We start from the raw sequence: 15,967 nt of genomic DNA on the forward strand, positions 1-15,967 counted from the left end.
TAACCTTTTTTTCTGGTTGTCAGCTAAAGATAACTTTCCCTCCAGGACACTTTAGATTTGAATGTTTATTCCAATATAGTATTTCCTACATATTTTTTTTTAATCTGTTGACCTCTTTAGATTTAATTTTTATCCAGTTGAATTGAGACCCCTTTGAAATCTATGTACTTAGATTGCTGCATAGCCACATACAAGCTTGCTTTGCTTGAACACCATGAAGGGTCACATGAAAACCAGTCCATAAATTATTTTGTCTTTCAAATCTGTATGTGATGTCACATAATGTGAAGAGCTCATCAGAGGAGCAGTATAAAATTCAGACACTTGTATTCTCCAATGTATTTTTGGAAGGGGGCTTATTTCACTTTTTGAATAGTCATTAATTTCTGTATCTCCCAACAGTTGAAATAAATTAATATTAAAACTGAAGTGTTAACTTGACTGATGGAAATAAAGACCACTACTGTTTTGACAGTTTTAATGTATCTGTGAAATTATTTATTGAAATCAAAGATGTGTAATATGTAACACTGGTTTGTAACACACATGACTAGTTATTTCTGTAGTAATTCTTTGGAGTTTGACTTTTGGGTTTGTTTTTTGGGTTTTTTTTTTTTTTTTTTGCACTCTTCCTTACATTGCTATGGTATTTGAAGCTTAGAATCATAGAATTGTCAGGGCTGGAAGGGTCTTCTAGTTCCAAGCCCCCTGCCATGGGCAGGGACACCTTACTCTAGATCAGGTTGCTCAGAGCCCCATCCAGCCTGGCCTTGAAAACCTCCAGGGATGGGGCTTCCACCACCTCCCTGGGCAACCTGTTCCAGTGTCTCACCACCCTCCTGGTGAAGAACTTGTTCCTAACATCCACTCTGAATCAGCCCACTTCTGGTTTTGTTCCATTCTCCCTAGTCCTGTCACTACCCGACATACTAAAATTTTAGTCCCTCCCCACCTTTCTTGTAGGCTCCCTTAAGATACTGGAAGGCCACAATAAGGTCTCCTTGAAGCCTTCTCCTCTCCAGATAGAATAGCTTCAACTCTGTCTGTCTCCATAGGAGAGGTGCTCGAGCCCTCTGATGATCCTCACAGGACATGTCCTTCTTTGGACATGTTCCAGCACATCCCTATCTTTCCTGTAGTAGGGGCTCCAGAACTGGACACAGTATCCAGGTGGGGTCTCACCAGAATGAAGGGTGAGAATCGCCTCCCTCAACCTGCTGGCTACACTTCTCTTGGTGCAGCACAGGATATATGTTTAGCTTTCTAGGCTGCACGTGCACACTGATGACTCATGTTGAGCTTTTTGTCCACCAGTACCCCAAAGTCCTTTTCTTCAGGGCTGCTCTCAAGCCAGTCACTGCCCAGCCTGTATCAGTGCTTGGGATTGCCCCAACTAAACTACAGCATGAGACAATTGCCATGTTGTAGTTGGTATTTCATGTAATACTGAACTTGAGATACACACAGATAGTTCTGCTCTGCTTTTCTAAATTTTCTTGAGCAAAATGAAACTTTTATTAAGCTTATTTGCCAAGCTTTGCTGCCTGCCACTAAAGATTGGTCTGTATGTTTCAGGTTTTTTTAAGGAAGACTTCAGAATGTTAAAAAGGTAACTGCACTTAATTATGGTGAACAGTAGAGGGAAGCATAACATCAATCTAAATATGCCTTGTTAAAGCAGTGGTAGAGAAATTTGTGGAGTTGGTTGGTTTGTTTCGGAGGAGGAGTTCATATTTTTTTTTTCTCCCTGGTCAGTTTTTGAAGGGATTATGTATCATTCAGGTGTTCTTGCATTCTGAGCATTTATGGTTACCTAAAATCTTCCTTACAATGTGAAGTAAACAAATATGAAATAGCACTTAAGATTAAAATCCTCTAATCCTAAAAAAAATTGCAGAAATTTAACCCATTGAGAAAAAATACATATATGAACTATGCAAGATGCATGAATTGAGGCTGTGTGGTTGAAGGAGGAGAGCACAATTCCAGCAGCCCTAATGTTAGCTTTAAGACTCCAGGGGCTGTCAGGTAAGTGTTCACAGCAGTTCTAAGAGAAGTACAAGTTAAAACTTTAGTTTCAAAATACTCATTTGAAATGGTTAAAGGGTAAGTTGCGCCAGTTTAAAGGCTGGGGAAAAAAATACTCTCCAGTGTATCCTCTACAAATGAGTATATTTGGGAAAAATACCATCACACTAAATTAATATGTTGAAGAGTTACGAGAAGTCACTGAGTAGGAGAAACTAGAGGGCAGAGTACAGGGGGAGGAGAATCTCTCTAGACTTGCTGAATGTGCTTTTCTTAATGCACCCCAGGGTGCCATTGACCCTCTTGACTGCAAGGGCACATTGCTGTCCCATGGATAACTTGCTTATCTCAACTTTTGTTTTTCTCACATGTACCTTCTCCATAATTAAGATAATGGACAAATGGCAGTGTAATTGATTTCTAGCACCATTCCAGTATTTTTGCTGTAAGTAAGCACTTTGGAGAATCATCGTTGTCTTCAGTTGTTCTGATTGTATTTTGTATCCAGTTGCTGTCTACAGCCCATCCGATGGGAGGGTTCTTTGTCCTGCTTCATCATCCAGAGGTATCTAAAGAGTCTGAGAACACTTTTGCTTGGTTACATAGATGAACCTCTACTATAAGTGGAAATTTGAGCACGCAAAGCTTGGAGTTGCACTGAGAACCTAGAAATACCCAGATCACTGGATGATTTTGTTTTGGGAATGATGAAGGGTGAAGGAGCAGACTTCCAAAGGAAGATCAGAGAGTTTGCAGGTGTAATATATCTTGAAAGCACTTGTTTCAGAATAAATTGATCAATAGGCCATGTTAACCTAGCTTCTTTTTCTGAGATGTTAAGGTAATTATTAAGATAAGTAGGAGCATAATGATTGGAATTCTTTGCTCTCAGTCATGGTGGCTTGTGACAAGATCTACTTCTTTTGAACTCAAACATTCGTTATTGTTACTTCCCAATTTTTAATGGTTTGACTAAAGTTTAAATGCATCCCATAGGAAAAATGGTCTATGTTTTAAAGTTTTTAGGCCTAATGGTTGGGGTTTGTTGGTTTTCGTTTGTTTTTTTTTTTTTTTTAGGTTTTTTGTTTGGTTTTGTTTTGTTGTTGTTTTTTTTTTTAGTTTTTAGGGTTTTTTAGTTTAGTTTTTTTAGCCTCGTGTTTTTAGGCTAAATTACTGGGGAAAAGTTGTTAATATTTGCTGGTGAGAGACGACCAAGTATTTACTCGATCAGATTTGATAGCGAAGAGCAGCGTGGAGTACATGGGGACAGCACAAGTTGGGTGTTTGCAGCGCATTCCAACCTCACCAAAGCTGTGCTGGTGTTTCACTGTTTATCAGTGCTTGTCTTCCCGTTAGACTGTCACAAGATAACTTGAAAGTGATTTTTGGCAGGATACAACAAAATTTTAGAGATGGAAACACCGTATGAGGTTGAACTGGTGACAAAATAAACATGCACCATTGTTTCCAGTCAGAGGAGTTCTTCTGCTGGGATCTGTTTTAAAAGTACAAGGTGGCTTTGAATTTTGCATTAAATAAAATAAAGGCTATGGAAAAGACTACAGCCTGTTTTGTGTCTTGCTGCTTCGCAGTACCTGGGAGGTAGAGGACATCTGTTTTCTAGGGTACCCTGGGAAATAAATGTTTGTTTAAACCTCAAAATCTTACTACTTAAGTATTACAGGTCCTGACTGGAACTTTGTAGTTGCATGATTATTGGTGTATTTGGAGAAAAAGAGGGGACTGTGCAGTAAGTGTCTGTTCTCCCAAAAAAAAAACCAAAAACCCCAACAAAAGGCACTTAGGGAAACAAGATAAATGAGTAAGAAATGCTGAGCTTGTAAGCTGAGGCTTACAAGGGGTAAGGGGTCAAGCTACTGAGCTTGGGGAAGTGCCACACCACTTTAGAGGTTTCTGGGGGTAACATGAGCAAGGTGGGAAGCGACACTGTAGGGTAAGCAATAAATTAGTTCTTTGTTAGTTCAACCAGTGAGAGAATGGCAAGCAGTTCTAATTCAGAGGTAAAGGAAGGGTGCAGCTAGGGAGTCATGAGATAGAGGAGTTAATGGTTAATAGTTGTGTCAAGCACTGCTGTGTGAAGCACCCAGCCATGGGTGGTGAGTCTATGGGTTTCTAGGGACAGGTATGCTCTCTAGGTGCTGGCAATAGCCTGAATAGCCTGCTCTCAAACATTGCCTCGGGAAGTGAGACACAGTAGGGATGTACTGGCCTCTGAGTAATTTTTTTTTTTTTTAAATCCCCCTTCAAAACTATTGGCAGAAACACAGCTCTTTTCTGCTGGCCTTCAGCAGTTTGCTTTGTTGTATGCAGCTGTGCAAAACAACTGGCTGCAGCAAGGGGTCGGCAGCCTCCTGCAGCTTCTCCTGAGGTAAACCCCAAGCTGCTTACAAATGCTTTGGTCCTGCATGTTTTATTTCTAAACACTGTAGATGCAACTATGAAGCACCAATTTGAAGTTATGATTTAAGATAATGAAAGAAGACAAATGGCATTCTATTGTACTTAGAACAGCAGTGTGTCACTCCACGTTCTTAAGTGTTTTTGGGTTTTTTTTGTTGTGATGATCAGGACACTTCTAGCTTCAGCTCTGTCTTTCTAAGTTGACAATTTCACTGTTACCGAGCTTTTTGGATGAATCTCCCTTCTGTCTCTGCAAATGTAAAAATTAGAGCAAATCTGAACATCACATCTAGTACAAAGCAGAATCTAACCAATTCTGTGATGTACCAAAGCAGACTTGGCAATGCATATACAGGATTGAGTTTACCTCTGTTCCTGAGATCTCCATTTATGCCCATCTGTGAGGATGTGGCCTCAGCTAACCTTGTTACCACTTTCTTACATAGTAAGTTAAGAGCAGTTTTTTTTCCCAAGTGGCTTGCTTTTTTTGGTTTTAATTCTTTTGTCTTGGTCTAAATTCTCTACTGCATTGAAGGCATCAAGGAGCAATGCTTAGAGCCAGGAAGAGCTTCACCGAGAACAGGCAGCGATCTGACAGTGCAGGATTTTGTTGCAATAGAGACATTGGTGCTTCAAGCTGTAAGATGGTGTGGATGCTGGTAGGTTGACACTCACTCAAGGGTTTTGTGACTGGGGTTTTGTTTTGCACTCCTATGTGTTAGCCAGTTGCACAAAAATGAAATGGCTGGTCTCCACTTGTAGGAGTTCCTAATGTACATGCTAGGTTGGGTGGAAGTGGGAACGCACGTGTGCCAGTAAGGATAAGAAAGTGAATGCCTCAAGGCCATGGGAAAAATGTGCACATCAAAATGTTCTTTCATGCAAGCTTTTATAAGAGTTGCATCAGTTGGGAAACTGAAATCAAAGTATCGTTGTGTAAGTCAGTAAATCATTACCAACTGGCAGATGTAATACTGTGTTGAGATCATAGTATTTTGATCCTCTCTGCTGAATCTAGCCCCTCTGTCCTCCCACTGGCTTTACCTCATCAATGTCCTGATTGTCAGCATACCTGTAGCCCAGAGTGCCACAGAGGCAGCATGGTAAACAAGGTCTGTGAACATCTGGTTTGTGACATGGGGTAAGACAATGTGGGCAAGGCAGCTGAAGCTATGAGAAACTTCTCCCCTGAGAAGACTGCATAGGCTTTACCTAGAGAGTGAAATGACAAAAAAAATATTACTGGAATTGTTTTGGACAGTGGGAATGCTCTCCCTGTATTTGAAAAATATTTTTACTCTTTTTGTATTTTTTATAATGAACTGTAAAATAATGCATATTAATTCAAAACAACTGAACAATTTTCTATTTTCAAAGCTAGTTAAATGAATCACAAAATGCTGAATGTGATTAAACATTTGAGTTCCTTTTCGCAGAATGTTTTGTTTTGAACAACCTCACCCCTAGTGTTATTTGAATTAGTAAACAAATACAGGCTGTTCTTATGTCCCAAGCGTGGAGCATGCTGTTACCCAGCTAGCATTCAGCATATTGCACTTGGCTACAACAGGCTGTACAAATACAAAAAATCAGAAATATTTACAAGCTAAGCCAAAATCCTTCCCAGATTTCCCAGTGTTGTAGTAGCTTTTAGCTTAGAAAGTAAGTTATCTCTTCTTTTCAAATGTAGGAGGTGTGAAGTCTTCTCTCCAGCAGATTTGCCTGTGCAGTGTGGCGCACCCTATGTATCACTGGTTTGCCTTGAGGTGGAAAGAGTGGTGCAAAGGAAATTAAAGCTGCTTTCTGATCATGGCTGCAGACTGACCCATAACCCATTTCACAGTTTCTGTTACTTGACTATTAAGAGCTTAATTTTTAACCTGCCATACAACTTATCCCTGATCTCTCTCTTACCTGGAATAATTATAAATTTTTCTTTGTCAGATTTCCATGAATCCCTGCTTCACAGTGTTATGGCAATCTTGTAAGTTTCATTTTATACGCATTACTATAAAAGTTCTCAGATATCAACCCTGGAATTCTAAGTGCCTTTATCAACAGCAAAAGAGCTGTTGTTAATATCATCCTATGGAGTCCATTGTCTACTGCTTTGAAAACATGATAGAAATCTATTTTTCCTCTTCTGGAGATCATTACACTTGGCAATTGAAATGAATTCACAAAAGTAAGAGAAAAACTAGGAGTTTTCTAGCCAGTTTGCATTTCAGTCCCTGACCACTCCATCTATCCTACTGTGGTAGGAAGGCAATGGTGTATGACTATTACCTCAGTAATGTATGGCCACCAAAAAACCCCAAAACACAAAACAACAATACAACCCCAACAAACACAAAAAACGCAAATAAACAATGTTTCAATACACAACCATCAAATAACTGCTCCTAAAAACATACAAGCAAAGTACCTTAATTAGTGAAATATTACTTGAGAAATCTTACTTGAGAAATGGTACTTGAGCAATAGTACTTGAATGAGAAATCTGTCAATGAAGAAACCAGCTTCTGTCCCTAGTCATAAAATTAGCAGCGTTGGTCTTACAGCAATTGAATACTAGATAACACCATTTCACATCTCTTTACTGATTTAAATTTCATGTCCTGAGCAGGTAATTTTTAGCTCCAAGGCTCTATGCAGACATGTATTCATCACCCAAGAGTAGTGAAGGATGCCCCTCTCCAGTGTACACTTGTACACGCACATGTGCCAATGTGGTGGTCCCTTATGGTTTGCAGGCTCACAGCTAAGTTTTGAGACCTCATGCAGCACCTGGGTGGTTTTGCAGCATGAAAACCTGGTGAGAAGGTGGGTTGGCTCATACTGATCTTCTCGCCCTTACAGGGATGATACTTCAAACTTGCTCCTACCAAATAGTGCCAGTGGTACAAAGAAGGGTCAGGCACTGTTTTTTCCCACCGTATGGCATGGCCAGAGTGATTTCAGTCCCTACCCCCCTCCTCCCCTAAGGCCAGTGTGGTACCCAGGCATGTGAGCACAGGCAAAAGTCAGCTTGCACCTGCAACTCTCTGCCCACCTCTGAGTACCCCCCTGCTTCCAGATGAAGCCTGTCTCCTAAATGTACTTCACATTTCAAGGGTCTATTTAATTTCTGTACTAAAAATAACTTGCTGAGAACCCATGAGACACCTTGCTTTGCTACTGCTGTGTGGCCAGAGGGAACTGAACCATCTCAGCACCAGAACAGTAGCAGCTTGTCTGGCTTTACCAGCATGAGGCTGATGCCAGAATGCAAGGCCACAAAGAGTTGTCATAGCATTTAACACAGTATCTTGCTACACATTGCAGATAGTTTCTGGTGTGCATTTAGCTGGTTCTGGCTTAGGTCTCTGTCCACACATGCCTAACTCTCAGAGGGGAAAAAAAAAAAAAGGCAAACAAATGCCTTGCACACATGGAGAATTAAAAAAAAAAAAAAAAAGCTCATTGTGTTGCATAAGTGCCCCTGGAACTAATCTGGTACATCTCCAAATAAAACAGAAAGCTTTGATGCTTGGAACTTTCTCTCTGGCTGGAATGACAATATTCTTTTTGTTAACTCTGTGAGTGTTTGCTGTAGATATTACCAATAGGCACGTTTTATTTAAAGGAGTATATTAAAGTGTAAAATGAACTTTAGCCTGTGAATACAATTACAACAAATGGATGGTAAAAAAATGAATTGAAAGTGATACTTGCTGTTAAGCTGTGTATTTCTCAGGTTGAGCTGGAAGGAAAAAATGTCCTCACCTGAGACAGGTGTACCAGCAGTCAGCAAGTACCAGATGGAGTTTTGTTTTAGGTATGGCCAGTTCTTGCCAAGTGTGTGGTTTTCTGTGTTGTGGAGTTATGGAGAATTGGTGGTAGTTTGCCATCTTTTACTTGGCATCATGCACTGGTTTGGAGAATAGAATAAAGAAAACCTGCTCTGTCTTCAGGCTTTGAACCTCAGCCTTGTTAGCTTGTGTGCTTCCCCAGCAGTCTGTATAGGTAAGGGTGTTGATGAACAGGATTTGACTTCTAACAGCAGCTCTACAGAAGAGCACAGCAAGCCATACTGGTCATCCAGCAGGTAGAACAGAAACATAATGCGTGATAAGTTGTAGAGCCATTGACATAGCTAGTTCTCCTGGAGCAATGTTACAGGACAGAATTTGGTGTTGGATTCCTTCATGGATTGAAATAGCCCAAGCCTCAGGTGCACAGTCAAGTGGATATGGCAGAGAGACTAGAATGACTGTGCAAAGGTTTGCTTCCAAGTACAACTAATCAAAATTTATTATTCCCACCCTGTGAAGAATTCCAATGTGTAATTATTTTTTTTCTGTTGTGAAATGAAATTTAGACAATTTGAAAACTACTTTTTTCCACCAATAAAGCCTGCTAGCAGGAAGCCTAGCAGGCTACCAAAAAAAAAAAAAGGCATGTGACAGGCAAGATTTATTTTTCTTTTTTAAGCTACTGCCTTTATATAGCCACAGAAAGACATTTCCATAGAACATTTGTTTTAGTGAATGTGTGTTTTCTAGTGAGAAATTGTTACACTGGAAAATTCTGACTATTTAGAGTTCTGAACTTTGTAAAATACAAGCATCAAAATATGTCCAAAAAGCGTATTGCATGTGCTCAGACAGGTAGCAACAGAGCTTGTCCTCACCTTCACAAAGGAATCTCTGGTCACAAGTGATAAGCAAGTAATTTATATCTTTGCCTTAGAGTCAGCAAGGCATGGATTGTAGCTGTAGAGGGGTAGCTAAGGGAACCATAGAGACTATAGTTTCTCCAGACTGTAATGTCTTTTGCTTAATTTCCAGGGATGCTGGGGAAGCTGCATCCCTTTGGCTATAGGATGCTAAAGGTTGTAGATCCTCATGTCACTGACCAAATCTGGAAATGTTACTCTCATCATGCCATTACAGTACAGCTTTGTACTGGTGGCTGGTTCTGTCAGGAAGATGGAAGAAATGGTAAGAGAAATGGAAGGGTTTCAGTTTACTACAGAAAATTGTATGTAAAGATTCTGTTAAAGAACATACTTTAAGAATATATATGCATAGAAAGGCCATTCTTCAACTGTACTATATACCTAGCCATTCTTCAAACTCTAAAAGCATTTTCCTTGTCCATTAAATTCCATAGTATTTCAGTTTGTGATTATTTCTGTGGCTTGGAAAGTGTAAAGGAGTGTACAGGTATTATTCTTGTTTCTGTAAGGACCAAACCACTCCCCTTTCTAGATGTGTTGTCGTTGCCTGGTCAGGTGAGGGGATGTACTCCTTTGATATGATTACAGTAGCTCTAGAGAAGTGGCATGTATAGTCCTGCAGTCCTGGAGGGATTAAGATCATTACAGGTGCTAGCTGGAGCAGTACAATGGATCTTTTATCTGGTATTAACAGTTGAAACTTGCATGAGGAAATCTGTTCTAGCAGTGATAAGAGCAAGCCTGTTGTGGACATGTAAAGCATGAATGTAACCCAAAATTCTTGTGTTTCTATTATTGTTAGAGCATTGCTCCAAAGAATCAAATGAAGTCAAGCATAATGGTTTGGTGATACCTAGTGTGTGATACTTTGGCACTGAAAATAACTCTGTTTAAAATTTAAATAGCACAGAAGTGTGTTTTTAAATTGTTCCAGTGCCAATGGCTGGATCAGCAGAGCATGAGCAGTGTTACTGCCCCTATGTGTATATTCATGGTGTGGTTCTGTGATGCTCTGACCACATCCTTTTGACACCAGAGGAAAGAAAGCATCACCTGTTGTTAACCCAGACAATCAAAATGTCAGCAGACAACACAGATAACCACTGTCATGCCCATTGCTGATGGGGAGTAGTCATAAAGGTGCTACCAACCAGAGCTGCAGAGGAAGTTTGCTGCTATGCTGAGATCCCTGGTCTTTTGGGTGGTAGCTTCATGCACAGGTCATCTTGTAGTACAAATAAAGCTTTTTGCAATTATGTTTGTAGAGTATTTTGGCATGGGAAATCTTTCAACATGAAGCACAGTTTAATCCAGATAAGGTTAAAAAAATTTCCGAGAACTGTATTTACAGAACTGTTAAAAAAAAAAAAAAAAAAAAAAAGACAAACTCAAAATCTCATCAGGAAAGTAAAAGATCCACTTTTTTTTTCTTTTTTCCTTTTTTTTTTTTTTTTTCTGTGATGGAGGAAACTGAGCCCCTTTCCTCTACAGCTGCTATTAGCTACCCCATCACAGGAAGGAGAGTGCTTGTGCTAGGGAAGCTGTGCACCAGGTGTGGGCTGCCCAGCACACAGGTTCACCCTGCAGGGTGCAGAAGGAGAAGGCACTTGTAGAGCAGTCTGTCCTAGATCCTCTCCTGTAGCGAGTAGCTCTGTTACCTGGAAAGGGGAGTCTTTTACAATTAATAATCTGCCCAAAAGCTGCCATGTTCTTACCTAAATCGTGTGCCCTTTCCTATGGCGAAGGGTTTTGAAGTTATCCTGGAAGAGTTGGTGTAGCAAATGCTTCCCAGCCACTCTTTCCTCTGCCTTTGCTTGCACGCTCCTGGGAGGTTTGCACTTGCAAACTTATAGCAGCACTGAAAAGACAGCAAAGCCTTGGGTGAAAGACAGGAACCAGGCACCCCTTGTCTGGTGACAGTGTTTTAGGAAGGATTACAAAAGGTCCCATTTTATCTTTGTTCTCATGGAAGGTATCACGGGATGTTTAATATCCCTTAAAGACCTGCTGCTTCCCGGATTGTGTCTGAAAATCCATGCAGCATTCAGCAGGCCACTTAGTTTATCTTCCCTGGATAAACAAAAGGCTGCTGGAATTTGAAACTCGTTCCAAGAGTCTAGGGTCCAAAGCCTGCTGAAATCTGCATGTGTCCTTCCCGTGGTCTGGGATTTTGAATGGAGTTTGGAAATTTAAAGACCAGCAAGCAATGGCAGCATGACTCCTAATGGAGTGTAGGGCATGCGGTATGTGACAAGAGGATCATCCGTATGTACAAGTTTTGGTGTTATTTCACCTCTTCAGTGTTACCTGACTTTGCAACAATTCAAAAATACCTTCTGAAATGCCTGAGCGCACTGATCCCGAAATCCCAGTACAGGCTTTGCCTTAATGGGGAAAAAACAACACTTCTTAATGCGATGAAAACACCCGTGACACTGTTGAGGCGCCCTTTTCATGTTGGTGAAGGTCCCATGCTAGGAGGGATTCCCGGTCCCTCTGATGACAGCTCGGCGGGACCGTAACCCACGGTAAGGGGAAGCGCCCCGCCGAGCCCCCCGGGTCCCGCTGGGCGGCAGTGAGAGAAGGAGGTGGGTAACCAAAGCTGCCGGGGACGCTCCTGCGGTGCGTTTAGCTCCTCACGGATCGGAGACGAAACCGCGCTCCCTCCCCGCCCCAAACGCTGGGGGCTCTATGCCGCAAAGCCCCGCTCCGGGGGCGGGCGCTGCCCCCGCCTCGGGCCCGCGGCAGCCACCGCCCCGCGGGGACAGCGCGCACCGGCGGGACCCGCTGCGGGCGGGGCGGGGGCGGTAGCCTGCAGGTAGGGGCTGCGTGGGGCGCCGTGGGGCTCGTCCGGGAGCTGCAGTAGGGGAGGGACGGGGCTGCCCCGCGGGGGGATGCGTCGGGTTTGGGGGGTGTATCACTGGCAGTGTGGGCAAGGCTGGGAGTGTGCGAGGAGGGGGCGCGGAGCGGGGCGGGTAGCGCCTTGCTGCCTCACGGCGCTTCGCAGAGCTCTAGTGGGGCTTCGGCTGGGTCCCTTTCGTGCCTGCCTGCATCATGGAACCTAGAACTGCAGAAACGCGAAAAAAATGTGGGTACCTTGTGGAGAGTGCTCCTGCCCATGCAGGGAGGTTGCAGCTGAATGATCTTTAAGGTCTCTTCCAACCCAGATCATCCTATGGCTCTTAATGTAAGCCCCACCATTCAAGAAGTGTGTGTATGTGCAGAAGTAACTATAAGCCGTTTGTTAGATAACATGTTAGTCCGTTAATGCATATACAGCGTTTCAAGTTCCTAAAAGGTATGAGGAAAACGTAATTCTCTTTTTTTCCTGTTGCATAAGGAGAAAAAATAGACCCGTTCAGAGCCAACTGTAAGAGACAGCAGAGCAGGGCTGTGCTGTGTGCGCTGTGGCCGTCTGTACGTGGACTATCTGGGCTGTTACCTGGACTCCCTCCCTTACACAGCCTGTAGAAGTGGCTCCCAAAACAGCTCTGGAAACTGCTCAGTGATGGGCTAAAAGAGCTGGTCTGTGGCCTTCCATGGAAATAGCTGTGAAAGCGGCTAATCATAGTGATCCCTTTCGTGAACAGCTTTGATAATTCTTCTGGGATGTTAATACAATTAATTTCCATGAGACTACTTAGTCCCTTTCAAAACTTCACTAGGTGTGCAATAACATACCTAGGCCAGGTGGGTTTGTCAACATGTGTCTTACAAGAAATTTTGTGTTCATGGGCAGACTAAAATCAGGAAACAGTTCTATTTAAGAAAAAATATGCAAAAAGATACAATGAGCAATATCTTTATTTTGAACTTTCTAATAATTTGCCACTTATGTACTGTTTAATATCTCTGGGGTTAAATTATTGACTAGGTATTTGGGATGAATTTGAGGTTGTGTGATAGCTTTTTGACTGGATTGATTTCATGAAGTTAACAAGAGGGCTGGGGTAGCTGAGCCCATTTGTTGTTTTAAGTCCTCCCCTGCAGTGGCAATGAGGAAACATTTCCGTTAGTGCTGGGAAATTGGAGGAGAACATAAAACTTAATGAAGTGAAGCAGGATTGTATTTTGCTCAGGGTGATTCTATTATGCCTCTGTTAAGGACATATTATTACTCACCTTAAATCATTATTGTGTTTTCGCTTTTTTTTTTTTTTTAGCTATATGTGGCTTATTATGTGGCTTTTGGTTTATAGTTTTTCACTTGCGTTATATTTAAATTTTACTTTCCCATCTTTTGCAACAGTTTAACAGAAACTGTGTTTTGATGGGATGGTTTCTCAGCACCTTCCTTAGGGGTTTCCATGCTAATGCCTTTCAAATGCAATCATTAACTTTTGCCTTAACTCAAGTTGGAAAATGACAATGAAAGAGTAATATGTATGCACAGTGTTCAGCTTGATTTTACAAAGTTTTGTCAGAATTGATTTAGCTGATATGTAGATGGAGGAAACCTCAGTAACCTTCTTTCCCCCCATCTTACACATTCACTTCAGCTTCAAGCTGTAGTTTCATTCACCTAATGAGTGTCTTACTAGAGTACATCTCCTAACTGATTTGGTTTACTGGGTTGGTTCTCACCCAAGAACTGCAGGGAAGTGGACTAGGAGACCCACATGGATCCTTTCCAGATCTGTGTTCCCAGACAAGGTTCCTATGGACTGGGCATGGGGGCAGGGGGTGTGTGTGTGAAGATTTTTCAGATGTTTTGATGCAAACACAATTGTTTCCTCAGGGAGAAATTTGGCATGTGCTTCCTTAGACAACTGTGCTTTGCGTAAGCAGCCCCCTGCCACCCTCTGAGCTGTACTAGTACAAACATTTGTGGGGCTGGTGCTGAACCGCATCAGGGAACTGCCACAGGTTCAAAATCGTCTTTTCTTCTTTGATTATCAGTTACTTCTAACTCTGATCTGTTTGACTGTGTGGCTGCTGTGTCAGGGCTGAGAAGGCAGCCTGAGAGGAGGGAATATGTCGCAGGGAGTGGGAGGTAAGGGCTGTTTCTGCTGGCATTGTGGCTGCTGAAAGAAATAATTGCTTATCAAATTGTGATCAGCAGTAGGTAACGTGGTAGTTGCATGGGGAACGTATCTGAATGCTCAGGTATCTTAATATAGTTGTGCTCATGTAGTTAACAATATACACAAAAGACTGATGCTGTTTCTGTTGTGATTCTGAGTTTTCACCTAATCATTTTACTTTTGTGATGTATAGCTATCTGTTTGCATAACTTTGGGGTACATTTGCCACACTATTCTCTCTTGCACTAATAACATTTCAAAAGACCAGTTTTCTGGAAAATAGACCTAGGCATCGTGAGTATGTGAGTTTTGTTAATCAGATTGTATTCAGATGGATAGATGGATGCCTAAAATTCTAAAAGGGAAGATTAAGTCACTCCTAAGAGGGTACCTCTTATCCTAGAGAGCACAATTGTCACCTGCGTGCACCGAAACACTTTTGAAACACTTTTACATGTGCATATAATGTTAAACATTCTTTGGAATGTAGTGTAGACCTGCTGTTAAATTCTGAATGGTAGAAATGACTAGGTGAATAGCACTGTTTCAATTGGTATGGGGAGACTGAAAAGTCAGCGAGTATAAGCCTTCTATAGTCTGCTATAGCTTACTTCAGTCTAAAGACCATTGATGGTTTTGTGCATTGTTTCAGGACTTGGCTTCATTCTTACTTCAGGCGTCCTGTTTTCTGTTATTATGTTACTGGAGCCAATAAGAAAACACTTTCTGCACATTAAGTTCTGTGTAGCATGTATGCATATTTGGAGAATGATGGTACGCTTTCTTATTCACAAAACTTGAAGGAGTAATTATTTGCTATTGCAGTCTTTATCCAAAGGAGGAAAATCACAGAATTTTTTGTTTTCTCCTAATTTATTAGAATTAATTAAAAATATGTTACCTTTACTGTTTGTGCTATGCTACAACTGTCCTAGACTACAACTGCAGTCTGGATGATTTTCTCATAGTCTCATGTACATTTAAAAAAACAGATTTTTTTGTTTTGGTTTGGGTGTCTTTTTTTTTTTTTTAATCTTCAGTACATCCATTCTTTCCAAGAGAAAAATGCTTTCTTGCCAGCAGCCTTATGACAGCCAAATACATCTTCCATGAGCTGTGTTGTTGCCTGTGTTCATTGGCATATATTGATGTTTCTGGTGAGCAGTAAAACTGCAAGCTACAACTTGTTTGCAGGTAGTAGGCACTCAGCCCTTTCTATGGAGAAATTCGACTTTAAAAACAAAGTCAAAGATGTCCATGCTAATAATTAAATTTTTCTTCACTGAAAACGAAGATGTTTTCTGTTCTGCTTATTGAACTGCAGACAGTTGAGTTTTCTTCTCTTAAAGTTGTCTGTGTTCTGGCAAGTGGGAAGAGCTGTTGCAAATAGGACTGTACATCAATTCAGCTGCTCTGGTTGAAGATATCCAGATGAAGGCTCTCTTTTTCTGGATTGTCTGTTTCTCTCTCTTAGGCTTCTAGAATGCTGGATCTAACTACATGCAGGACAAGCTGTGGTCTTCTGAGTGAAAATCTTCAGAGTTAAGGTCCCTCATCCTTCTGCTTTTGGAAGAAGCATTCTCCAATTTCAGTGGTGCTGTATGCCCAGCTGCTCAGATGACACTTGTCTAGCATGGTCAGAAGACACCATGGTAGCACAGGTCTGGATCCTGTAGAATGCAGGTATACCCAGAAGGCCCATTCTCTATCTTTCCTTTCACTGTAAAGGCAAAATCCATTGCTTTTGTCTCTGCAGCATTTTAAGTTGAGTGGG

The sequence above is a fragment of the Indicator indicator genome, chromosome 7 (genome assembly GCF_027791375.1).
Source record: "Indicator indicator isolate 239-I01 chromosome 7, UM_Iind_1.1, whole genome shotgun sequence".
Classification (NCBI taxonomy): domain Eukaryota; kingdom Metazoa; phylum Chordata; class Aves; order Piciformes; family Indicatoridae; genus Indicator; species Indicator indicator.